The 26,936-nt window shown below is 38.7% G+C and overlaps 1 protein-coding gene across 8 annotated transcripts in view; it reads right to left on the minus strand.

The window, feature by feature from the left end:
- CRACD (capping protein inhibiting regulator of actin dynamics) overlaps positions 1-26,936 on the minus strand; it is a 139,392-nt gene that overhangs the window by 81,636 nt on the left and 30,820 nt on the right. The window lies entirely within an intron of this gene.

Raw genomic sequence — 26,936 nt, forward strand, 5'->3', positions numbered from 1 at the left:
CTCTCAGTGGCACTGCTTGAGCAGGAGGATTGGGCCAGATGACTTCCAGAGCTGCCTTCCAACCTCACCTATGCTGTGATTCTGTGAATAAGTAAGAGAAGAAACCAGGAAAGTAATTTCCATATGTAGGAAACAAAAATAGGAAAAATATCCTATTTTTTAAAAAGTACAACCCTATTTATCACAAGCCAAACAGTGACATGAGTAAATAGGATAAAATTGGTTTAACCTTGACAGACCTGCATAACAATTGCTGTTGACATTGTCATTTTCCAGGGTCAGGCTGACACCATTAAAAAGTCACCTCTTCAGTCAAGGTTGTGTAGATAAAATTCAAATGCATGCAAAAGGCTGTGTAAGAAGGAAGATTCGATCTCCAAAACTAAAAGGCAAGAATAATCTTCTCAGAAAACCGTGCCACATCTTCATATGAAAAATGTAGATTTTGCAGGGCAACCATCCCCCTGCATGCACACACACTGGAGCTGTGTGCCCTGCTCACTTCTGCACTCCCTCACATCCCTCTGGCACAGCCAGGGGCAGTGAAGGTTAATTATACTTGCACAGGCGAGCAGCAAAGCTGCATCTAAAAACACTGGAGGACATACAGATGAGTAAATGAGACTCTTTGACCTGCACAGTATTACAGCTGATGAAGTATGGAAAAGGGAAAACTTGCTTGGGGTTAGTGGAGCTTGATGGCACTGCAGTAGGAAAATGGGTGTATTTTTGCAATCCACTAACACACCGCAGTGCTGTGGCATAGCCAGAGAATGCTGTAGTTTTATTTTCACTGATGTCGAACATCAACTAAATCAAAATAAAACTGTAGTTTTGCCTGTGTTGTTGAGTGTTGGAAAGAACTTCTCTATCAGACTACCCGATCCAGCGCTCCGATCATGTTTGGCTAACCTGAGCTTGCCCTAGCCACAGGGAGCTTGCTCAAGTGTGAATCAAAGTACGTTTTATTGCAGTGTTTAGTTATACTTACATTGGCAGAATTTAAGCGTAAAGTGGCAAGGAATAAATGAGAACCCAACCTCCCCCTGGGCTTAGGCTCCTCTTCCACGCAGTTGATACGCAACACTGCCTTCAGAAGAGGTAGGTTGTTTTTTTTTTTCTTTTAAAACAATATATCACATTCTTTCTCAAGAACCACAAACATCTTCAATGAGAAATGCTTCTGATACACTATTTCAGAGAAAAATGTGAAATATTACCATTTCTTCATTTCACTGCAAGACCTACATTTTCGCTTTTCTGTTTATTTTGCCAATTACAGCCTCTAATGCCTAGGAAAAAAATATGTTACTGCTTCCCTTGTAGTACCTTAAATGATAAGGCAGGTCATCAACTGCTGCAAGGTTCTTCTATGATGGTAAAAATCCTTCAGTTATTTTCTGTCCATTTAAAGTGCAATTAAAACCACTGTTCTATGGTTGCAAGTGTCATTCCTGACCATATACCCACACTATTTCCAAACACAGCTAGAAAAATTATTTGCAGTATTACACGACCAGATTCCATTCCCTTTATTTGATCTAAATTGAATTTTGTGCTACAGGCTGACTTAAATGAGGCTGTAAAGTTGCTTGTGGAGTAGGATCCAGCTCTACAACAGTAGAAGTAAAAAACCTGTCAAAAGAACTTGAAAGAGAAGGAAAAAAGGAACAGAAAACCCTGAGAAACTCCTTGAGAAATGTCATATCACAAAGTGCACAGACAGTACAGGTACAGTCATGGAGTAATGATGCCTACCCCTAGTGTATATCTGAGAAGAGAGGGGAAAGGGAGTTTCTTGTAACTATCTCCTCAGTCTATGGAGAAATCACAATTTGTTTCAGGTACTTCCTCATGCAGAAATAAATTTGCCCACAGCCTTGGAAGCTGTCTGAAGAAACGCACTATAAATTGTTAACAAATCAAGTGACCTTACCCTTGGATAACTAGAGAAGCATAAAAACAATATGCTGTACAGGTAGAAAGTCTTCTAGTCAGCAGCGCCACACACTAGCAGCCAGTGAACATGACAGCATCCACCCTGATGCCATATCAGATTCCTTATGACAAGATTTGTGTTTTTCTCTCAACCACCACAGGTCATCGGCAGCAAAATGCATAAGCTTCTGAGGACACACGAGTGCACAGTTCAATAATTAAGAGGGGGATCCCTGTCTCATCTCTTTGTTTCACCCAAGGCTTGCCTGAAGTGAAGCATTTCAGAGAATTAAAATACATTTTGCCACCTTTAAGAATACAAAAATAATCATTGCGTCTAAGCTGGTCAATGATGCAAAGCTGTTAACAGACCATGATGGTCCAACCTGTGGCTTGCAGCAACATCCGGGGGAAGACGGGGAACAAATGTACGGACAGAAACTCTGCCTGCATAACCACCCAGCTCCTCCAGCTTCACAGAGTGATGGGAACTACCCCCACCTACAACACAGGGGGAGCAGTCCAGCTTTTGGGGGCTCTGTCCTTGCTTTTCAGCCTTGCTCCCTCACCTTTCAATGCCTATGACAGCAGCTGCTCCAGCCCGAGTCATTCCCTGGCCCATTCACATGGTGGTAGCATGGAAGACACAGGAGGCAAAGGCTGCCAGGAAAAGGCAGGAGAGAGGGCAGCTGCTGGCACAAAGTCAGACAAGGAAATTGCCTAAATTGCCTCTTGCACAGGGGTGAAGCTGCTGCTACATGAAATGAGGAAAGATCATAAGTCCAAAGTACCCAGATTTAGGTCTTGTGAGTTCAAGATGCTGGCATTTGACAGAGACTTTTGCAGCCGCTAGTACAAAAAATTAAGTTACTCCACATGGTCCTGATAATTACAGGTTTCTCAATGGCATCACAAGGACAGCAGTACTTTAAAAGGGAATTTAAATGAGACAGGATGGTGACTTTGCAAGATCTTGATTTATGTAAAAAAAAACAAAAAAAAAAAAAAAAGAGGAAGGAGAGGTTTGTCTCACTGTCTCCTCTGGCAGAGCAGAAGAGATGTTGTTTCTGGTAAAGTTAGTTGAATGAGCCAGTGGTTCACTGGACAATTTTTTTGGGCCAGCAACTCTGTGATTGACATGCTTTCTTTTTTTTCCCTTCCCTGTAGAGAGAAGTGACAGAGGGAACACTTCACTGGCAGTCTTCATCCTGCTGACATGGGGAAGAAACTTGGCTGAGTCTCATGCCAGCTGCATGCAATGATTTTAGCTGACAACTGGTCTATGCTGCCTTTGCTGTACATGTAAGAACTTGTTTTCCAACTAGCTATACAAGCAACTCAAACATAGTATTTTTCCAATCTTGTTCCAGATGGTTTTTCAGCCTCTTATGACAATTTGACCCTGAAATTGTGGTCGATGGTTACTGGCAGCCCAATATCTTCATCCTCATAGGTGTTTTTGCCTGCTGTCACATTGTGATTCACATGCACCTCTCATACTGATGTATTGTTGCTTAAATAGTAGCAAATAGCACAAAAGGGTTTGTTCTTTCCCCTCTTGTACTTCTTTTATTTGGAAATTAAGAAGTGGGATTACACAGAGACTAGGCACTCTTTCCCTGAAAGAAATCTATATGCAAAAAGCTACATCATGTGGACAAGATTAATATTACTTAATGATAATCAACAGTTCCATCCCTGAAGAGTATGTAGCCTTCTAAATTTTCTCTCTTACATATAAAAAGAGAAGGTAGAAAGTGGAGTGGTGAGGGACAATAGTTTCCTTAATTGCTTCTAGTTATCCTAAGGATATAAAATATGAGGTGTGCAAACCTCAAGAGATAGGAAGGAATAAGGGAAGGAAATAATTTGCTGTAAGATATGACAGCCTTCTGTTAAAGACAAGGATATATTGTTTCTTACTTAGGACTTTCAATGTGTGTTTATTTAATAAAGTGCCACATGTAGTGAAAGAAATCGCATGGGTGTTTATGAAAAAAACAGTTCTGTAAAACTCTAATAAAATGTAAAGGCTCAAAGGATGAGCATTAGTTGTATTAAAGCTCTTATTTGTGCATATCATGACTCTCTAGTTTACCCTCCTCTTGAAATGACCCACACTACGTGTCATGGAACAATTTTTCTTTCAATTCTATGACACTTCTATGAACAAAATATATAACTTTTCCAGAAAGCACGTTGTTATCTGTCCATTTGACAGGCAGAACTGCTCCTTAGCAGCAAAGTTCCCAAGCTTTGCTAATACCCAATGTAAATATACATGTGCTTAAAAATATATATATATACACCCGCTCAGACACACACACACAGTCAGTCTTCAGGTTATTACAACACATTAAAGAAAGCTTCAAAATGCAAAGAATTTTTGCTTGCCTTTCACAACTTGACCTAACCTGAAAATAAATACAAAGTCCTGAGCACTAGCCATCAGAATGAAATAAATCAATAAATAGGTCAAAAGGCCCTCTACACAGCTTAAAACTAATTATTATCTATTACAATATCAAAGGATGACTGAAAAGAAATAACAGCTCTGTTAGAAATTCTGTCTCTTTTCCCCCTTCATCTAAATGGGGGGCATGTTTTGGAATATACTTGGAAAATGTCAATTTGGCATTTGTGATTTTGTTGAATTAAATAACAGAATAAACAAAGAATAATTTAAAAAGCTTCTTCTACCTCCCCCCCCAACTGTAAGGCCTTCCTCATATGTCTTTTTTCACCTCAAGGAAATGCACGCTGAATTTTATATACTTATTCAAAAAGTCATCTTTTGATAATTCTTGTGGGCTCTAACTCCAGTTCCTAGACAAGATGAATGTGCGCTGCTTATTATTCGGTGTCATGCTTTTTCTTCACTTAAATAGCTCTGTCTCCCAGCAAAGTGAAGCAATAGATTAATATCTCTACTGTGTTTATTTTTCAAATTGGAAAATGCATCTTTTGCCAAACCTATTCTTATAAAAAGAAATATATATTAGATGTAAAAGCCCTTTTACAAAACAACTAATTGTAAAATGAGTTATTACTTTAATAGGAATTTATTAATAGAATATATATCAACATTTAATGGATCCTTATCGGATGCTTTTTCTCATCATAAATTATCAGAAAAAATCCCCTTGATTAAGTTTGTTGCTGACATTCTACCTGACATTCTCTCAAGTCAGTGACATTTTGAAGCAGTTTAGATACCCCTATTCAGGTATGGCTGGTTGTGCAACCCATCACCACCTCCAGTGTGACAGACAGAAAATATATGTAGAGTGAAAGATATGTAACTGTGAAAGTACACCATAGCAACAGCAGTACATGTTTGTCTTTGCTTTTTGCATTTTGGTACACTAAATAAGTTTTCACCCTGGGAGATCTTTTCGTTCACCTGGAAACCTTCATGTTTTCTCTCTCCACATGAAAGAACTACGGATTAGGAAGTCTTCCTATGTTATTGTTGAATTTCCTAGGCTATCATTGCTCTAATTATATGGTTTGCATTTTCTTCTGGATAAGTATACAGTCTTTTTTGAAGTTTGAGAAGCATCCAACATGTTTTTGGAACTGCTGATATCCCAGCAGTAAGAAGTTGTGATAATCCTATTGATATGTGCTCCATTTCTCATACTTTTCCACAACAACCTTAGAACAGCATCTTTCCCAACGAGACTGTAAAAGGTAAATATGTCAACTATCAATAGCAAAGACACTTAAATCTACTCACTTTCTCTCAGTGAGAAAGTGCTTAGAGCAAGAAAACAGGCAGAAATATTAAAGAAAACCCATGCAAGTAGCGTGCCCCAAAGGGAGATGAAAGGAGACAGGAACAAAGACTGTTGTGATATTTCACTGGACACTTGTGATCTACCTGGCATTTCCAGCAACACAACAAACCACGACCACAGCTTCTCTGGAGGAGCAGGTTCTGGTACTGCTCAGAGACCTCAGCCAAACCCAGCACCAGCTCCGTCACAGGCTCCACCATTACCGACCTAGGTCACATCTTACAGAGTATGATGTATTACACAAAGCAGGATGCTTTTTGAAGATTTGGGTGGGCCATTATTTAATTGTTCTATCAGGATGCTTTTTGTGTAATTAAGCAGCAAGACAAATTTGTGCCCAACAACCAAAATCTCTAGAGTTTTGAAATGTTTATTGGATGTCTGTTTGTGCATTGGATGAGCCTCAGAAGAAGGGTTTGGGAGGGAGGTGGTTTAGTTTTTTGTCTTTCTTTCTGACCATCCAACTCTATTTTTAATTGGCAATAGATTCCCGGTGACAGTAATTGGTAAGGGATCTCCCTGCCTTTATATTGACACATTAACTTTTTTTCCACCTTATTTTCTTTCCCTGTCCTGTTGAGGAGGGGGAATGAGAGAGCAGCTGGGTGGGCAGCTGGCCAAGGTCAACCCACCACAATTTGTTATTGAAGGGCAAAAGGTTCTTCACTGCGAAAGAAGTGTTCCAAGTGTAGATTAATTTTTAATTGTGTCCTTTTAAACCCAGAGAGCCCAACTCTCTCTCCTCAGACTTGCAGTGTGCTGATCTGGTATTTGTATCTTCATTTTCTCCCTTCTCTGAGAGCAATACAGGGATTATTCAACACTACCTTTTCTCTAGGTAAGTATATCAAAATGAAAATGATCTTGGGCACCAAAAAGGACCTGATTATAAAGAATTTTTCCAGATGTTTAGAAATAGTTCAACAGTTTGGTATTTGTGATACTAGTACATTGTCACATCAAAAAATAAAAATTGTTGCAATTACTTCCTGCATTATTTCACTTCAGTATTTCAGTATATTGCCCAGTGGTAAATACATCATTTCTTGGTGGTGCTGAAATGATCGAATGCTCATTATGCTGCTAGGAATTAAGAAATCCAGCTGATATAAGTAGTTAGATTTCAGAGAACTCTATAGGAAATAAAAAGTTAGAGGAGTTGTACAAACAAATGAGCAGGGAGGCAAAACTAGAGAGACCTGAATGTGAGCTACAGAAGCTGCATGTATATACCAACAACCAGAAACATGGAGGGCCTGCTACGGAAACAACAGCAGGTGAGCAAATAGAGTACCAGTGCTGATACCTCACTGCAAGCAAATGAATCATTTGGCTAAAATTGTGAATGTTCTTTTCAACACCTATTTTTAAATAAAACGTCTAAGAAGTTTTCACAAGATTTTTGTATTCTCTATTTCAGTTTCCAAGAAATACCAAAATACTACCAGAAATTTTGGTCCCAGAATATTGCTGCCAGGATCTCAGAATAGAATTCCCCAAAATTTTACATGAAAGCATGGAGTGAATGTTTCCAGCTTGTTCCATCTTTGGTTTAGGTTTAATGAGCCTAAATAACCAGTCTAGCACGCATGCCTAAGGCAAATGCAACTTTAAATCTTTGATAAATCCATCTGCCCTTGATATTAATAAAAATTATTCCCTACACTGAAAACAATGAATATTGGAAACTACTCAAAATGTTATCAAAAGACAGCTGGAGAGGGAGAAAAGTTAATTTGTTTGAAACAAAAACCCCGCATCTGAGAACTCAGAAGTTTCAATACCAACACAGATAGTTTAAAGAAAAAATATGCTGATAAATGAAAAAAAATATGGTCTTCCCTGTCCGTGTGGCTGTTTTCCACTTAGAAGTTAAAGCCTAAAAATTTGTCCACAGCTTACTGTACACTAAACCAAAGAATATAGTTTGAAATAGTAGGGGAAAAAAGTAAAATTCTTAGTTTACATATGCAGCTCTATATATTCCTACTCACAAATGCTACATCCTGTGTCAGACTAAAACTAAAGATTACAGAATTGCATCCATCCAGCCTAACTTACTGCATTAATTTTCTTGAGAGTCAAATTACATCATAATAAATTGTGTTACATTGTGTAAAATGGCAATAACATTTCCATGGTTTGGTTTGAATGGGACCAGTGGACTTGCTCTGTGCTAGTCACAGGCAGGAAAGGCATGCCTTGCTTGCTTGGTCTAATTGAAATCATCACACTTCTCTCTACCCAGCATGTCAGTAATAATCTCCATTTTTTACCATTCTTCCCTGGCGTAATTTTTTCATCATATTATTAGGGATTTACTGTTCAGTCAGTGATGCCAATATTTGTGATTAGTGGGCATAAAAGTGACAGATCTAGAAGGCTGAAAGTTCTTTTTCCACAAAATGGCCACAACACGGGTAGTGGCAGCAGGATCCTCCCTCCACTCAAGACATCTAGGACTTCTCTGCTTATTATAGCAATTTGTTTCACAGTTCTTTTGTAACCTTCATTCCTTCTGGATACTCTTGTAAGCAGTGCTGACCCCACACTGTAAAGCAATGATATGCCAATACTTGTCTTCCAAGATCTGAATAAAACCAACAAATCATGTCACACTGACTGAATATATTATTGTATCAAAAACACTGGGATTCAACTCTTCCAGGCAAGTGCCAGTGTATTCCCTGTTGAGTTCTTAGGCTTTTCTCTTGCACTTTAATCGGTAATCTTCTAGAAAACAAGCAATTGGAGAGGGTGCCAGACTCTCTTAAATGTAACAGATCTTAAAGTAACTTGTACAGAAGCTTAGTACATTTCTGTAGAGCTCTGTTTCATGACATAAAATTAATAAATATTCTTCTAGAAAAGGAGGATAATTCACTGAATTATATTTTCATCAGGAAAACAAGAGATTTCTCAATTATATTACAAAAGCAAAGCTCTCTTGCCAGGTTTCCACTTGTATCTGCAAGATTCTCTATTGATTTTATGAGTGAAGTTTCTTCCTACAGAACATCAAGCATTTCATTTTAGTCAAAGCCAATCATCACTGAATGTCCACACTGCTCTAAATTCATCTTTAGTGCTTAAGGCGTTAATTTCCTCAGAGAGCAGCCCTGCCATGGTTTAAGTATATCTGTGAAAACAGGGATTTATTCATTGAATACAAAGGTGAAACCCAACAAATGTATGTTGAACTTGGAGCATGCTAAGACTTCTGATTTGAAGAAAAAACAGTGAAATGTCATTAGTTCTAGGGACAGACACACCTTCAGGTGACAAATCCCAACCACCTCCCTGCAGCACTGAGAGCTGGGATTCAGTGGTTAGACCTTCAGCTTTGTTTGCTGATTATAATGGGACAAAAAAAATCCCCTCTGATAGGCACAGGGTCTATACACAAGTTACAAGATTTTAAGATTTTTCACTAATAACTCGAGCTGAATCAAAAGTGAAGAGGAAGAAATGCAAAGACACATGCACCGGTGTTAATGTACTCACAGAGTTAGGCCGCAGCTGCCTTGAGTGAGTCCACTGCAGTAGTCTGATCTGGAGCCAATACATGAAAACATACGTTTATGCCTCAGTAGCACGAGTGCTCAGTTTCAGCCTTTTGTTTGTTAAAAAAAAAAATATAAAAATTCCCTCATGTGCTTTCTGAAATTGATATAAAAGAGAAAGCACTCAAAATTTGCTTTGCTATGAGCGTGCTGAGGCACTGGCACAGGGTGCCCAGAGCAGCTGTGGCTGCCCCCTCCCTGGCAGGGTTCAAGGCCAGGCTGGACGGGACTTTGAGCAACCTGGTCTGGTGGAAGGTGTCCCTGCCCATGGCAGGGGGTTGGAACTGAATGATCTTTAAGATCCTTTCCAACCCAAACCATTCTATGATTCTGTGAAAATCTTTGCATGTGCAAGGTACACAGCTGCACCTTTTAACGGAATGAGACGTTACTCCCTCAGGTGTCTTTAATTTATAAATTGTGCCCTCCTGGTTGTATGGAATATCTGCTCTTGACATGAAGTTATTAATGGAGACAGAACTTTAAAGTAGTGCATTAGAAAGCTTCCTTGTCCCTGGAGACATGTCTCAAGGGATTACACAAATCAAATGCATTAAGCAAGCAGTCAAGTACTCTCCAAATGTAACCTGCATCTTTCTGAAGAATTTAGCTGCAGCCAAATTATTTTAGCTTGAGTTCCTTGTGCCAGAAAAACTTCGTCTCCTTGTCAGAAATAGCTGCCTAATTTTGGAAAGTTCACCACAAAAACAAAGGGAACATGTGAAACTGCAAAGGAGGTGTTATCACCTCCATTCAACAATAACAGGCTGTGATGGATCTCTTCTTGCCAAATTACTGTAGCTTCACACAGAATTTTAATTTGGAAGCAGCTATTTGGATCTTACAGGCAAGCAGGATTTAGAATTATGAATCCATGAAACTTTGAACAAGTCTCAAATGTCAGCAAGCTACAAGGAAACAACTTCTTTTTGCTAAGGCTAGCCTGTGAGACCTTTTTTATTGTTTTATCTTGTTAAAATACACACTATAGATGCCTTTTAGAGGGCAATGAAATAACTCTGAACAAGGCTAGTAATACAAGAGCAAATAGTTGCAACTCCTAAATCTAAGCTGTTACAATGTAGGTCAATTATTACCTATTTTGCCAAATGGTATTTGTTCAATCTTCTTCTCTTTCCTTCAGTGGGTCCCTTCTCTTCTCCCTCACCAACTGCTCACTTCAACCCTGGCAGACCTGATGACCTGCCTCCACCAAAGTATGACCAAACAGGTAGAAAACCTCCAGCACAGATATGGCAACGACCCACTGGGTAGGACGGAGCCCAGAAACAAATCTAATGTTCAATTTTTTAAAACACTTTCCTGCCTTGCCTCCAACCCAGTTACCATAGTGCTTAGAAAGCAAATTAAGCAACCCTTATTTAATTGGAAGCTTATGTTGTTATTTCTTAGCAGATGAGTGAGGCAAAGAAATGAGCCCTTCCATAGCCACTGTTTAGGGAACACACCAATGATATGCAGGTGAGGAGGTGGGTTTGATGTTTGAAAAGGACAGAAAGGAGCCTTACATCTAGGCAGTCAAAATCTCTGTGGAGGAACAGCACTGTCCTGAGCTACATCACGTTAAATACTCTAGGTAGGGCTCTAACATCCAAGAGTACTTGTTTCAAAAATGTTCATTTTCTCCTCATTATTCAGTGTGGCACTCATGTATCACTGACTACACAGAACCCACTCTGGGAGAGAATTATTCATTTTTTCCAGATTCATTCATTCTGAATGTTTGCTTGCCTGCAGAGCTGTCCTCATAAAAAGTATTATTGAACAGTTAACACAATCTTCACAATCTTTTTAACTATGGCCTTGGTAATAAAATGACATTAAAAATATTTTGTATATTGACTACAGTTTGAAAAAGAGAAGGGAAGTCTGGAAGGTGTGGGAAGCACATTTGAAGGCCAGAGCATAAAGCAATACTGGGAGAAAGCTCTGCTGAGGCTCCTCTGCTCCGGTGTAGCCCATACACAGCTCCACTCACACATCATGAGAGGTTTGAAGAAGCAACTGTGAATGTTATCTCTGGCAAATATCACAAGCACTATCTAGTAAATCCTAACTTAATGTGCACAAACTGTCATCTCCGGATTTGGAAAGGGAATGAGCCTCTTGCTAGGATTTTTGTGAGGGCAGTAGAAAGCCCCACAACACCACATCATGCCTCTTACAACATTTGAAATCCTGACTCCAGAGCCTGCAGGCTTTCCAGTTTTTCAGTTTAAATTATAAAGCATTTTTAAAAAGGAGAAACCTCCTCGCTGCTACCCAGATTTAACTCCCCAAAAGTAAGAAGTCAATTTCCTCTGAAACATTTCAAAGTAATCCTCAAGACTGAACAGGCTGGGTGGAAAAGTTGTATGAAACTTTCTTGTCATGGCAGTTTGTGCAAAATTAACTGCATACCTGTCAGGACAGTAACAGCCAGAATATCCCAGGCTTTCAGGAGGAAAAGAAACTTGTTTGAGACTTGCACCTAATGTTCAGATATCGTCTGGTTATATTAACCAAGTTCCGCAGTGATCCCTCTTGATTTTGAAATGAAGAAAAGCTAACATTAGGTTTTTATTTTGCATGTTTTTGAAAAAACTCCAACTTAGGTCCATATTTCATTTTACCAGATCCCTAAAGATTGGTGGGGAGGGAAGGTCAAGGGGAAGGAAGAGGACACCAGAGGTAAAAATTTCCATATCTGTCTTTATTAGGTGGACCTTTCTCTGCTTTCTGAGCCAAATCTTTTCTGAAACATTTACAGTTGCTGAAATACTTACCACTCAACTATTTTCCTAAGTGCTTTAAGTTTGACTTCTTTTCAGTTCTAAATAAGAGTAATTAAATTTTTCATACTAAACGTTTCCACTGCCTTCAGATCCAGAATTTACAAGCTCACCTTGGCAAGCCAGAGATATTATCAATGTTCCTTATCTAGGCCAGTAGCAAGCTACTTCTGTCACCTCATCTTGAATAAATTTTAGCTATCATGATAGCAGTGCCTGCAAACAGTTCTCCAGGCAGAAATCCCCAAATGTACTCACAATGGTGAGGATTTACCACAAGCACATTCATCTTCATTACTGGAAATATAATAGGAACTGCTGCAGTTAAAGACAATATGTAAGGGTATTTAAACAAGAATAGCTCCTGAGTGCAATAAATACTTCATGCTCACACGAGCTGCATGCCTACAAATCAGATGTGGCCCACTGAACCATCTGCTTTCACAACAGCTTCCAGTCTGGCTTCTCACCGCAATGCAGTGGGGGTTGCGCTGCTCCCCGAAAGGATTTGGATTGAGCTAGATCAGATAAAGAGAGCCCTTAGCGGCTGGTACATTTCAAACCATTTCTGGATTGTGTCCTGTAATTGAAATTACTGAAATGGAAAAGATACCAGGTAAAAGGTTAGGATAGTATTTGTAGGTTACTCTAAAGGTTACTTCTGATGAGAAAGTCAGTTCTCCTGCAGCTGAAATAAATTGTCCTCCTATCTTCATTCCTGGCATGGTCTTGCACAGCTTGGGCAAGAACGGGGCTTTTATTCTATCACCTCTGAGATAACAGTGCAGGAAATGTGACACAGAAACATCTTTGTGCTGAGCTGACTGGTGTGCTGTGTCCGCTGTAGGGAGCATCCAGCTGCCTTCAGCTTCCGTGGCCCTAGCAGAGGGCTAAAGAAACTTTGTGACACTACAAGGCACTTTAATTCTTTTCCTAAAAGGGTCATGGCCAAGAATTGTCCCCAGGTCCCAAGCTGTGACGTCGGCAACTGCTGCAAAAGGCTGTTTAAAAGGTGATGAGATCGCCTGGAAAGATGTCTGTGAGAACAGAGACTAACCTCCCAAACCGCTGAGCGGCTCTGCTGGATGAGAGATTCATCACTCTGGTATAGCAGGCAGGGTGTCAAGGACCTGAGAGGACCAGGGTGTGTAGCATGACAGAGGCAGGAAGGCAGGACAGTGGTCACGGCAGTGCAAAGAGCAAAGCACGGGGATAAAAGTCTTCTAGTTCCCAATATTCAGCTAAGTATTATGGGAACCAGGGTACTGTCCCGAAACTTCCTTGAGGTCAGAAAACTTGGGGAAATTTGTCTCAGGTGAGCTTATCTAAACATGTAAAATATCTAAATAATATCTAAAATATTACAAATAACTGTTCAAGCCTAATTATAATTTAAATATAATTACAAGCTAGATACTGGCCTCCACTAGATGCTGAGCTACCTTGTAGTGAAGTTTCTGGACTTCTGACAAGGCAGACTTCAGCCTGCTATTTCTCTTCTCTTAATGCTCCAGACACCTTCTGGTGTCTCAGTGCTCTGTTATCGAGACAGAATTAGACCGACAGGCCTTTGACCCTTTAACATTAAAGATTAAAAGGGTAATAGAATGTCACCTTAGATGCCTTCAGTGCTATAAATAGATTAATAATTATTTTGTGAAAGCAAGCCTCGACATTTCAGCAATAAACCATTCCTAGAGGCATCTATATTTTCTTCTGCCATATTAACTATCACTGAAGATTCAGGGCTTCCTCCTAGGTGAAATCAAATCCCTTATATGAGTCAGCAAGAAGCAATTCTACCAGAACATCATACAAATAAAACCAGAACAGGTACCATTAAAGGCTCCATTACAATGCATAAAAGAGAAAATAGTATTTTTCATCTAGGTGCTGCATTTTGGATTACATCTATGCTACAAAGTTTGCCAGTTCTAAGAAAAAATAATAACATCTACTTCTCTAGGATGTAAAACCATACAGCTAAAGCCTTGCCTCACTGTAGCATTACCGTTAATTTTGGAGGGGGAAGGGGGCAAAACCCATATTTCCCAGCAGTTCCACCCAGTTTTTTCCAGCCACCTACATACAATTCGGTGTTAGGAAAATAAATGCAAAAGATCTGTTACTCTCAAAGAGGACTCTTAACTACCCTCGTGGCTAGCAACCAGAAAACAGGCAATCCGAAGATCAGGAAAATGAGATTTCAAAATGGGAAGGTCTTTTCAGAATACTGAACAGGTTCTTAACCACTTACCCAAAAGATATCAAAAGCAACTTTACACCCAGATCTCCACGTCTTAGAATGATGATCAGGATTTTTGCTTTTTGGCAAACCACTAATTCGGTTGACTCATTAGATTTGAAAACTAGCACACCACCTTCTGCCAACAGTAAGAACACATTTTGGGTGTCATAAATTTTTTCATACGTTATACTGCTTCTATACCAACACCTAGCAATTGTCTGCACTCGTGTACATACCTTCATCTTGAGTCATTTATTAATATCTCCTTTTTTAAGATAGAACAGTGTTCCTCAATATTGCTCCCTGAGCAATAGCCTTCTGATGGTATCTGTGGCCAAAGTAAGTTGACATCAGCAAGTAAAGGAAAGTAAAGAATATTTAGCAATACTTGTCTGCTTTGCTCAGAAGTCAGTGAACCACAGAGCTTTTTTTATGTCTGTGTCAGCACTTCAGACTTTTCAATGAAACAGTTGTTTGATAATATTACCAATTTCCCCCTTCACAAACAATCTGAAAAGTGAAATGCCCCAAAATGTCCTGATTACATGCCTCATCACAGCCTGCTGGACACAAGGACATATTATTTAGCATTGAATGATGGTACCTTAAAATACGTCATAGCAGCTCTGTCATTTTCTGAAATTCTTTTAAAAGAATTTCAATAGTATTTGTTAGTATTACAGCATGTAACTCTGATGTGACAGATCTATGATTTTCTACAAAAAGCAATCTAGCATGTTGTTGAGAGAAAACAAGCCAGCCTTTTCTGGGCTACCCAAGCCTTTTGAGGTCTGAGAAATTCCTATACCACAGTTGGGCAAATGGCAATAGGGGAACCCTACATTAAAATTCAGAAAAAGACCTAAGAAGCATTTCAAGCAGTGAGATGGCTATGCAAGATGTCTATTTGCTGTTCATGCATCCAATTCTATTCTCCTTTGCCCTCTTGAGAAAACAGATTTTGCACATTCCCTGCAATACATGTAAAGTCTCTGAGCAAATGAAGCTGTACCCATGTCTGATACAATGAATAACCCTTTAAAAGAATAATGCATTTTTATTTAATCTTGGGATTCTAAATAGCTTGGGGTTAGAATATGTTAAGTACTTCTACTGCCCAAATGAATGTACTCCAGGAAATTTTCAGCTATTCAGCTACATCTATTACAGGCAGAGGCTAAACACCTCAAGACGGGGGAGCCCTGAGAGTCTGGGATTTGCTCATTAAAAGCATCACAGACTGTGATCCAGAAACTGGGGATGAACCAAAACCTTGGATCAAACTTCACCTCTCTCTTAAGCGGGCCCCCCCTAGTTGAGAGAGTTTCATTTGCTAATCTTTGTTGAAACAGTCATTGACAGGGCACCTTCACAAGTGGCAGACACTATATTTTAAAAGAGAAAGAAGAAAAAAACCAAATGCCAGAGGAACAGATTCCTAGCTGAGTGGGTGGCAGCACACAAGAAGTACAAGCCTCTCATTTGGAAGAGAACAGAGCGATCTGATGGTAGCTAAAGATGTTCTGCTTATATACTTTGTCGTGAGTAGCAAGAACACATAGGATTTGATCTGCAAATTTTGGTGCCTATACATGAGCTTTAACTGCTGTCTGCTCCAGCTTGAAGTGCTACTTAGCACATCATCCAGGTTAGCAGCAGTCCAGAGTCAGTTATGAAACTCCAATCTGGCCACACCACTAATCCTTAATTTGTAGGGAAGGATTACTAACCACTAAACATTTAAAAGGTGATGTAGCAAAAAAAGGAATCAAACTTAATCCTCATATTAGCAGCCTAATTATTTTTAGGAGAACACATCCTCATGCTGCTGCTGTGTGAAACACCTTCTCACATCCTAAAAGAAGTAGAGTTACATTAGCATGGCCATATGTTTTGGGGAAGGCTTGTCAACTGAGTCACAGAACAGCTGCTTGGGGTTCTGGAGCAGGATAACTCTGTGCCAGACAAAATCTTTGTGTATGTGTCTGTTCTGCACCACCCAGTGGGACAACAACACAGAAGCCCCAGATTCTGTAGTACAGTTAAACTAAAGCAAAAAGGGAAGGGCGGGGAGATTAGAAATACATCAGAGAGGTAAATGCCATAAAAGTTAATTTAAGATAAGGGGCAGGTTGAATGAAAACCAGTATGTATCCACTGGTCATGGGAAAAAAAAATACACAAATATTCCACCCCCACACCCCATCAAAATACAAAACTGTAAGAATCTGCAAAAAAAGCCACAATATCTGAAAGTAAAAAACTTGTGACCAGTTTTAAAGACAGAGTGTGGTAAGTTTATGAAAGCAATGCATGGCATAATTGCCCATTGCAGGAGTGGACTACCGCTCAAAGGCTAAGGAAGTCAAAATGCCACATACATTGAAATCCAAATTAATCCTACATAGTACAATATGTTTTCAATACACAAATTGTGTATTGAAAACATATAAAACTTGAAAAAAAACAAACCAAACCAAACAAACAAACCAATAAACCAACAAGAAAATATGAATATAGACATTGTTTATCAAAAGTTGGAATTTGAGCAGCCACCTAAAGGAACCACCGGTAATCCTGTGATCCCAACTATACTGAATAAACACATGCAATTTTCCTGGAAAACACTCCGAGACTGGCAAAGTGGTGGCTCACAATGCCAATACTATCATAAGGAAAAGGCTGAAACTTCTCTGTACACAGCAGCTGAATGCCTTCCTGAGCAGCAAGAGAAACCCTTCTGCAGCTGACCACTCTGCCTTTATACATTTACAACTAATTGCCTAGCACTAAAACATTTCATATTCTGCACATACTTATTCACCGCATTGTAAAATGTTTAAGGCTTAACCTTGCTCTGACACTTATTTTGAGTCTCAAAGTAACCTATTCAGATGGTTCTTCTGTTCTTCTGTAACCAACTAGTCTAAGCAACAGGATTCTTAGCTCCTCCTGCAGAACCTGCTCAGGCAAAAGAAGTTTCTTCGTATCTGCTGGGGTTCTATATCAAGCCAGTATATCATTCCCTATAACATTATGTTATTTGCTGTAATAACATGAAAGAGAGCAAATGCATGCAGGGGAAAGAATTTCATAGAGTATAGTCATCACGCACAAATTCTATATTCTTCTCTGTTTGAAGACTAGAAACTCAAGCTATTTTAGAGTGATAATTGACTTCTATTTCAGCACTGTAAAGGAAAAAAATGTCACCCACTGTGGGTAATTAATTGCAGTACATATTCACAAACACCCACATTTGTTTGGAGCAGGAAAATACAACTTTCTGACAGCTACGCTCTCCTAAAAAATAAAACCCCAACAGATATATTTAGAGATTCCAGATCATCCAAAAGAAACCAGATCCTAATTTTATGTTACTGACTAACAGTTTTCTTTATAGAAATTTGTTGATGGGCACAAACCAGTTTTTGTTTCCTCACTTCATGGAGCTCAGCCCTTCAATGTCATTGAGGTCCCTGTGCTTCAGTCAAGAAGAATATGACATGTTCTCTGTTTTGGGGGATTGCTGTCTCCAGTTTGTTTGAAAGAACTGCCCACGAGCAGAAAAAACAGAGTTTTTCACATCTAGAGTGAAGCAACTCTTAACATTTCTTATGGTTAGAAAAGAAGGTTTGGAAATAGAAATATCAGTTAAAACAGAAGCAAACAAACAATGATGTCAGATGTTGTTACAAAGCTAAACCGTCACGCCATGCCCTCTTCATCTTTATTAATTTTTTGAAAGGGGGTACAATTTGTTTGTCATGCAAATTTTAAGAGAGTAGAGTTGATAATATACCAGCATCTTAGATTTCTTACAAGACTTTCTATGTTATTGTATTAGACTCTGAGACTCCTGGCATTAACCTCCATCCTCATTACCACTAATATTAACCATGTTTCTCCCCTTTCCCTGCAACACCTACCACAAAAGTAAGTTAACAGCTGCAAATGAAGAGCAAGGGCCCTGCCTGCTCCCTCTGGGATCTCTCCAGACTCAGTTTACCTTTCTGCAATCTCCACAGCACGCTGAACCACTGTGCCTCCATGCACAGGACAAATCTGTGTCTGTAGAGCCAACACTCTGAACAACATCTTACCTGCTGAGGGGAAAGGAGTTTTAATACTATCATTTTATCATTAAAAATAAGGCAAAACATAATGACACCAAGTTTCACTTTTTAACAACACAGACAATTGCTTATTTTTAAAATTCTTAGCCTTAGAATTTTTAAAATTCCAGCCTGGGTCAGTTCTCCACTATTGGCAAAGACACTGATGCATAAAGGCCAACCCTTACTTCTGCTTAGGAGCAGATGTTACTATTTTACTTCTCGCTGGGTGAAGGTCTAGAGCATCTTTTCCCAAGTCCTTAATTTACTATGTCCAACTATTTCCTTTTGAGCCATGAGACATGTAGAAAGACGCCCTGTCTTAGCAATAACATTTAAAGGGACAGTAAATTTATCAGATTGAAATATAAGTAAAAATCTCATTCTCGAGGCAGCCCAAGATAAATACACGATCCTGCACAGAATTTTCTATCCTGCCTTCACCACACGATGCTATCCAGTGGAGCCAGATCCAAAGGGGAAGACTTGGAAAGGCCACAGCCCTGGAAGCAGGCATATATGGCAGTCCCTGCCCTCCTCCTCTTTGCTTCCTGCTCCCTCCAAGAGCCTCACGTTCCTGGAAGTGGAAGGAGAAGTTCATCTGGCTGTTGAATAGCAGAAGAGCAAAAGGCAATTAAATTTTTGAGCCTGCTTCTCTCCACTTTGTGCACAGACCTGGTCCATGCGTTCTTTTCTTTCTGTGGGGTCAGCAGCAAAATGCTGCAGGTTCTTCCTGGGCACTGTTGTAGGCACCCAAGACATACTGTAAGATTTATATGGACAAGTAGTAGCATCCAAACCTTTCTAACACTACTTCTTTAGAATTCTTTCTTTCTATAAATCAAGAAAGTCTGGGTTATTTTATTTGAAGGAAAATATCAAAGCCAAAAATCATGCTAAAATTCCATGTAACAAATCAATGGTTCCTTCAGGAAAGCCATCTCGTCTTTAATCTTACCAGTACTGCAGCCGGACCTCAGAGGGCACCAAGGATCCAGACTGTATTCTTCAGCGTGGCAGAGCTGGACAACGTTCCGGGCAATACCAACACACATATATCACTGTTTGCTGCCCAGCTTCTCTTTCACTGAACCTCTGTGCTGCGCTTCCCAAGTCTGCTACCGCACAGATCACGCTTTGTTCGCCTGCCTAAAGAAACCTCTCGTGCCAGCTGACATATAGAGAGCCCCTTCTCTAATTCCTGGAAGTCCACAGCACATCTGATGAGAATGAAGTGGAACGTTAAGGATATGACAGGCAGCAAAATCCTGTGTCCTAATATGAGGATGAGGCCCACAGAATTACATTCCCAAATTAGATATGCAGATCTATTTGGCTGCTCAGAGAGATCAGTGCTTTGGGGAAAATCATAATACAGTAAAGAGCCTCAGTGTTCAACACAGCGAATACAGCACAGTTTGGAACAACTACCTCGAGAAGCTGGAAAGGAACCTGTCACCAAAATAGATGCATTTATAAAATGCATCTCAGGAAACAGATTTATGTAGATTGAAAGTGCTAGATTTGCATCAAGTGTCAGATTTGAACAGAAGCCCAACACAAGAGTTAAACCGATACTTGTTCCCTCACCTCTTTATTATTTTATATTTGTTGCTCCTGAAACGAATTGCAGACCTTCCACCAGAGCAGAGCTGGGTGAAAGCTCTAAGGCAGTTTTAGACACAGTAATCAGGATCAAAGCATCACATTTAGAGAGATGTAATAATTGTCGCTTGCATAAAACCATCTGTGGGTATAGCCTTGAGAGCAAATGAACACTGGCCAGGAAAGCAGAAGGGAAATGGAGAATGTTTAGGATTCATTTAGTTGCTGGCCACAATTGGTTTATGATGCCTTTCATATAAGCCCAGGAATTTTAAGGACAGAGCTACAGGAAGGCATAATCTTTATTTGCCCATTTCCGCATTTAAGAAGAAGAGCCCTACATTTCGTATCTATTTAAATACCCAGTTAATTATTGCTACACAATGTCCCTAGCCAAGTGCACCCCCATTTAGATGATTTTTTTTTGTTCATAATGTTCCATTTAAGCAGCAGTCATTTCCATTCAGTCTCAGCCTAAACGGTTTCTCTGGAAGATCGTCCAATTAAACAGATTTTCTTATTAAGCATGCCCCAATTAAGTGATGTACATCACTATCGACTCACTTTCTATGTGATTTTTACATACTGAGCAGAGTACAGGGAACATTTTATATTGTTTTTAAGCTGGTCGGTCCTTGCACAGAGAAAGTACATTTTTACATTAATTTTAACAAAACAACATAAAAGGTATGAAATCTAACCTAAATATGAAGACGTCTACTGCAGTGCTCTATGGAGTTTTGGGAAAAAACTACCCAAGCTTCCTTTTAATCATTTTATTGAAGCAAGTATCTGAAGAGAAAATGACTTCTGGCATCCCAGCACTCTCAGGAGAGCATCTCTATCAAGGTGGGAAGGGGCTCTGCTTTCCCTGGCACCTGGAGATCAACTTTATAAATCTCTCAGTGCTCCAGTACTATGTAATACTTTTTTGTATTAATCTTGATTAAGTTTAATTAAATTACATTTATTTATTTATTTATTTACTTACTTACTTACTTACTTACTTACTTACTTTCCGGTGGGGAAAAAAGATTCAATGACAGCCCCGTAGTAATTTCCTAAGGTTAAATTTCTGGCACTTGGCAAGGAATCTGAAACAAGTATTGGACATGTCTCTTATTTTTACAAGATGATTACACTTTGTGTATTTTATTAGATTAGATACTAGTTCACCTGGGGTAATAACATTAAAAATAAATGCTGAAAAGATAAATTAATTAAAAGCTGTCACATGCGTCAAAGAGTGTTTAGGTGTGCACTGAACATTACTCAATACTGACCTTAAGCCCTTATGTGTTGTTTCAGTAACAAATATCCACTGCAGTCAATCAACTACCATTATTTTGTAATCTACACTTTTTTGTATTTTATAAAAATGGAAATTCTAAATCAGTTACCCCATTAAACAATCTTCTGACTTGATTTTGTTGTCAACTGCAAGTGTCATGGTGCTGGGGAGGAAAACCTGACTCTCACTGTGAACTACCATTGTTTTCCAAAGGGGGTAATAGTTTCCAGTTTAACATCATTATGTTACTACATTAGTCCACTTTTCCCATTTTACTACAATAGTTCAAGCTTTAACTCCAAACATTATTTCCCAGTTTGAAAGACGCAGGCCTCGTGCCAAAAAGTTAAATGAATTACTTTTGTACCATCAGAGATTGAAACGCAACCATCTGGTCCACCAAAAGCGCTCAGAATTTTTCAGTATTCTTTAAATGGCACACGCTGAGAAAAATCCTGGTCCATCTGAAGTAAGTGGCATGACTCCCACTAATTTATGTGAAGCCAGGATTTCATCCAACATACCCTAGTGAGAAAATTCTGCATTTATGGACCATGCACAGATTTTGTACTGGCTATAACTATATTGGTTGGGGAGAGATTTTTTTCTTTCTACAGAAACAATAAAATCAGCATTACCATTTGTGAAGAAATATTCAAGGTGGACAGAAACACAGGTAGGCAGCACGCTTTCCTACTGGTGTCTGCATAGCAGGAGATAGAGAGTTATTCCCCTGAAGGTACAGTGAAAGGAATACACATTTTTTGGTTTTGTCAAGTCCAAAGTACTGACAAAACAATGAGAAAAATCTTTTCCTGGTGTAATATAGTATCTCATTGACTGTCAGCCATGCATGGACTCCTGGTCTCCAGAACTGGACAAATAGTATACCACCCTTCTGGTAATATATTTCATTTAAAATGTACACACAGGCACCCACACATCACCAAAGCATCACAGTTTATGAAAGTAAATTATATATCCTAGAGTAAAACAGTGACATTTTCACAAGAACTACCCTGCTAAAAAGTAATGCTTGCAGTTGTTTCAAGTCATTTAATTTGGCTTTTCTTTATTTACAGAGAAAATGCTCTGACTCAAATATCAAAAAGGTGACGTGAGCGACGGTTTCAGATGCACTGCCACCATTTCCAGAGACTTTATCCTGTGCTTCACAGCAAGGTAACAAATTCAGGCAGCCAAGCTGGCACAGAATGCTTTTTGTGGTATCGCAATGAACAGATGAAGACAGAAACCTGTGTTTTCCACAGTCAGTTGTGGTTTATTGGCCAAATATATAGGCTATTTAAAGATTATTTATTTTACTGTTTATACTAGAAATAAGGTAGCAGCTGCTTAAATGTATATAAGCAAGCACACATGCATTTAAAAGTATATTTAAGCAAGCGTGATTGCTTTGTAAATAAGGTTACTCTGAATATTTCTACATGCAAATCAATTCTATTTTCCACTCTACCAGCAGGATTAAATTTCTGACATTGGTGAAATCCAAAGACGCTAAGTTTAACTTGGTGACTCGAGAGTGATTCATAATGAAACCCTTCTTTTTCACAGCAGTGGGATGCCACCTATTTTATCCTGTTTTATTCTGAAGATAGACATTAGAGTGTACCCATGATGAGTGGTAATAACAGTCAGATTTTAGTAAGCCTACCAGATAATGATACTTCAGCTATGCTCTGGGGGAGGTAGAGAGGCTAAAACTTGTGGCCACAGGATTCCACATCTATTGCAGAACTATGATGTGAAAAAGCTTATTTTTACACGCATACCTTTTTGACATTGCTAGTTTCTAAAAAAACAGATCAGTGAGTTTTTCAGAGAAGAGAAAAATACCAGGTCTTTATGCATCAAAGAACTACTGAATAATAATTTACCTCAAGAAAAAAAAAAATCAGTGCTGAGTTTTGAGGAGTAACCTGACTTTTCCTCATAGCTTTTTTTTTTTTTTTAAAAAAAAAAAAGATTTCTAGTTCCTGTTTTAGGTCAAAAATTCCAAATATGCATTTAACATAGTGTCACGGGTCCGTAGGCATCAGTGGAGTGTCTCATAATGAATATGTCTACTGTTTCCTAGCAAGTATAAAAATGTGGAACATCTGTATGTCATCAGCAAACACATAAAGCTGTTAACTGTATTAATTTTATGTTATCACATTTTAAATATTTTTATTTAGGACATTTATGCACCAGGATTAAACATGTACTGTAGTTTTTTACTTCATTGTTAAAGATTAGAAACAAATTAATTTTCTCCAGCAAGCCTGCTAAAGCCTGGCTCAAGCTGTTTTCCTTGAGGGAAAAAGTTGAAGCTGAGTTAAACAGAGATATTTCCATAAACTCGTTTAATTAAAATACCCAACAGTTATTTTTCCTGATAGTTCTGCATTTTATCAGAATCATACTTCTCTGAAGGAAGTTGTCTTCGCATAGTTTAGGTGATGTTTACTGTACTAGAAAATTCAGACTATAATCCTGGAAATTAAGGATTTCCAGTCTTCCCCCATTCAATAATTCCTTCATATAAATAAACCTTATATTTATTTATAATATATATAAATGTGTGTGCATTTATACACAGCACACTCCTTTTTTAGGATCTGAAGTTCTACATATTAATGCATACTATATTAGACCAGTTTCCTATGCTTAATCAAGATATACAAGAATATCTTCTCATGTAAAATATATGGCAGTCCTGAATAATTTAAAAAGGCTCAAATGCTCCACTCTCTTTGATATCTAGATATTCCCTGTCAGAGGAAAGTACAAAGAACACCTCTTCCCCTCTTTGAAATAAAAAAAAAAAAATCTTTTGTGGAACCTGAATTTTATTTAGACCACGTACAAGCAATTTGAAGGGGAGAGGAAAGGGGAAGCTGCTCAGTCATGTTGTGATTATTCCTAAAACAAACATTACGCTCAGAGAATTCTAAAATAGGAGAGACCTTTAGTAATGGTCCAGCCACATCAGGACAAAGATACAGATAACTCTACCCTGAAATGACACAGTAGCAGGAAAACTAAGATGTATTTAAATTAATGCTTGATTTAAAACAGTATATATTTTCATTTATAAAATATTGCAGCGTATTCTATCCATTTTATGGTTTTCACTTAAATCTCAAATTCTAGATTTTCTTCCATCTGTTGCTACCATTTTTCATAACTGAAGATCATTAGTATTTTAGAGGAGTTCATCATTTGGGATGTGTATATTATACTTGTAAGAATAATTTGAGAAATAATTTATGGTTTATGGAAAGTTAATAACCCATCATCCTCCCATCCAAAAAATTTCAGACCCTAAAGAGAGGAGAAGAATTTTAAGGAAGGGATTTAAGCAATTTTTAAAATACTGTCACCTTCAAACCCATTTTCCTCTCTTACTTTTCATTTTATTTGCAAATTAAAATGGCAAAATAAGATTGAAGCCAATTTGGTTCTAATTAGTTCTTTACCAAGATGAAGCAAAGGGAATCTAGTCAAGAGTCATTATGATCCCGAAACAGAAGTGCAAGTGATCAGTGCCTGTGTGCCATGAGATGCCACATACTGTTTCATTTGAGTTTTTTCCTGTAGGTGGTGGACTGTTTGAAGCATTATGTTAACAAGATCGATTACTTTGTACTCTTTAAAAGTAACACTTTTGAGGCACCAGTGTAACAGAATTATTTGTATTATTAATTTTTTCAAACTGGGAGATTGTTTTTAATAATTCACTGTTTATATCAGTCTCTTGCCCTTCATATGCTGATCCAAAGAGAGCTGCAACATCCATATAACATTCAGGAACGTTAGAGAATAAACTAGAATAAGCATGAATAAATGGCCACTAAATTAAACATTTAATTACAGCTTTAAAAGGCAGCAGACAAAAATATTGTTACTGGCTTAAAAAAAAAAAAAAGAAAAAGTCAGATTTTTTCCTAGAAATACTGACAGAGTACTTCTGAATTATGGGTGTTTTGTTTTGAAATAGAAACTCTTAGAAGAACCACCATCTGACATCGAACCACCATTAAAATTCGGTTTAAAGACGAGAAACTGAGCAAGCTTTGCTTGGTGACACACACATCATTTCCATTCGGGTCACTAACAAACCTGGCCAAAGTCAGGGCTGATGTTCCAACAGTTCCAGAACTGTAAGAAGGATCCTAGTACAAGCAGAAGCAAACATCGTTTATTTGTAACTATTTTCAAGCTAAATATTTGTAAGCATTTCAGCAGGGCGTATTCCCAAGCAAACATAGCCTGGATTACCACACCATTTAACTCTTGCCTCTGAGAGGCAGTCCTGCACACCCCGCTGATCTGGGGGCTCCTTTCCCACCTTCCCTGCCACCAGCCAGCTGACGCGCAGGCAGGCAGATGGGCCACATCACAGGGGTTCCCACTGGGCTCCCCCTTCTGCAGGAGCTGACCCCACCACCCAGCAAAGCAGAAGCCAAAATCTACCCAGAACAGGCACTTGGGTCACCTGCTGGGATAATAATCCATCGGGGATCCGTAAGAGGCACCTGGGCTAACCTGCTCCAGCTGGGTTGGCTCTCAACAGGTTCCCACAGGCTTTTGGAAAATTGCCCCTTCTTCCCCCCAAAAATTAGTGTGCTAATTTGCTAATTCTTAAAAACCCTACAGGATGCTGTCCTACCTAGTGGGAGCACCACTGTCCTCCCATCTGCCTCCCAGGCAAAACAGGAGAACTTGCTATAAAAACCCATCATGTATTTCTGGTGGAGTTTGTAAAAGTTTTTAAAATATCCTGAGAAACAGGTGTGGGAAGGATTCCACAAGTGGTTTAAATGAAAACATACTGAGCTCCTTAAAAGCTTAGCAAAGCCTTTACTGGAGGGGGAAAATATTAAATAAATGCTTCCTACATCTTAACTGTTATCATGTGCAAATAATAAATTGTTATCTATTAAATTATGTTAAGCAGGTGTAATTGGAGAGGGAACCTGCAGCTTAAAAAGATAAACCTTCTATCTTTAATGCAGTAATTATTTCACATTTATTGGCTAGAAACCAGATGCATTCTCATGTTTATTACAAATTCCAGTTAAAAAGATCTTATTTAGCTGTGTGAGTTGTCAACATTTGCCTGTTCCAAGCTTTCATAAATTTTATCAGCCCTGCTGAAAATCCAAGACCAAAACTTTGTCAGTTCTGTGCAAGTAATAAAGAGGTAAAATTAAAATGTATCTGACTCCCATCTTTCATTTTCACCCCCCAGCTGTATCCAATGCCAAATCAATTACCTGCATGGCTGCACTAGCAAGGAATGGGAACTAGGTATTTTTTCCCACATTTCATCTGGTTCTAACTTTTTCTTGCCAAAACCCATAAAGCCTCTACAGTTGTTTATGTCTGAAAGACAAAACTAATAGATGTTTTTAAGTCAAAATCTCACTATCCATTCTTTCTGGCACAGTGGAGCTGGAACCTTGTTGACTTCAGCTGCTGATATCCTTCATGCACAGCCTGAATAGAAATTAATTCCATGTCCAGAACAAGTCTTTAGGGAGACTTTCACTTTAGCTACCATATCTTTCGAAATCTA

This window comes from Tyto alba, unplaced genomic scaffold, assembly GCF_018691265.1.
Source record: "Tyto alba isolate M040663 unplaced genomic scaffold, T.alba_DEE_v4.0 Super-Scaffold_6, whole genome shotgun sequence".
Lineage (NCBI taxonomy): Eukaryota > Metazoa > Chordata > Aves > Strigiformes > Tytonidae > Tyto > Tyto alba.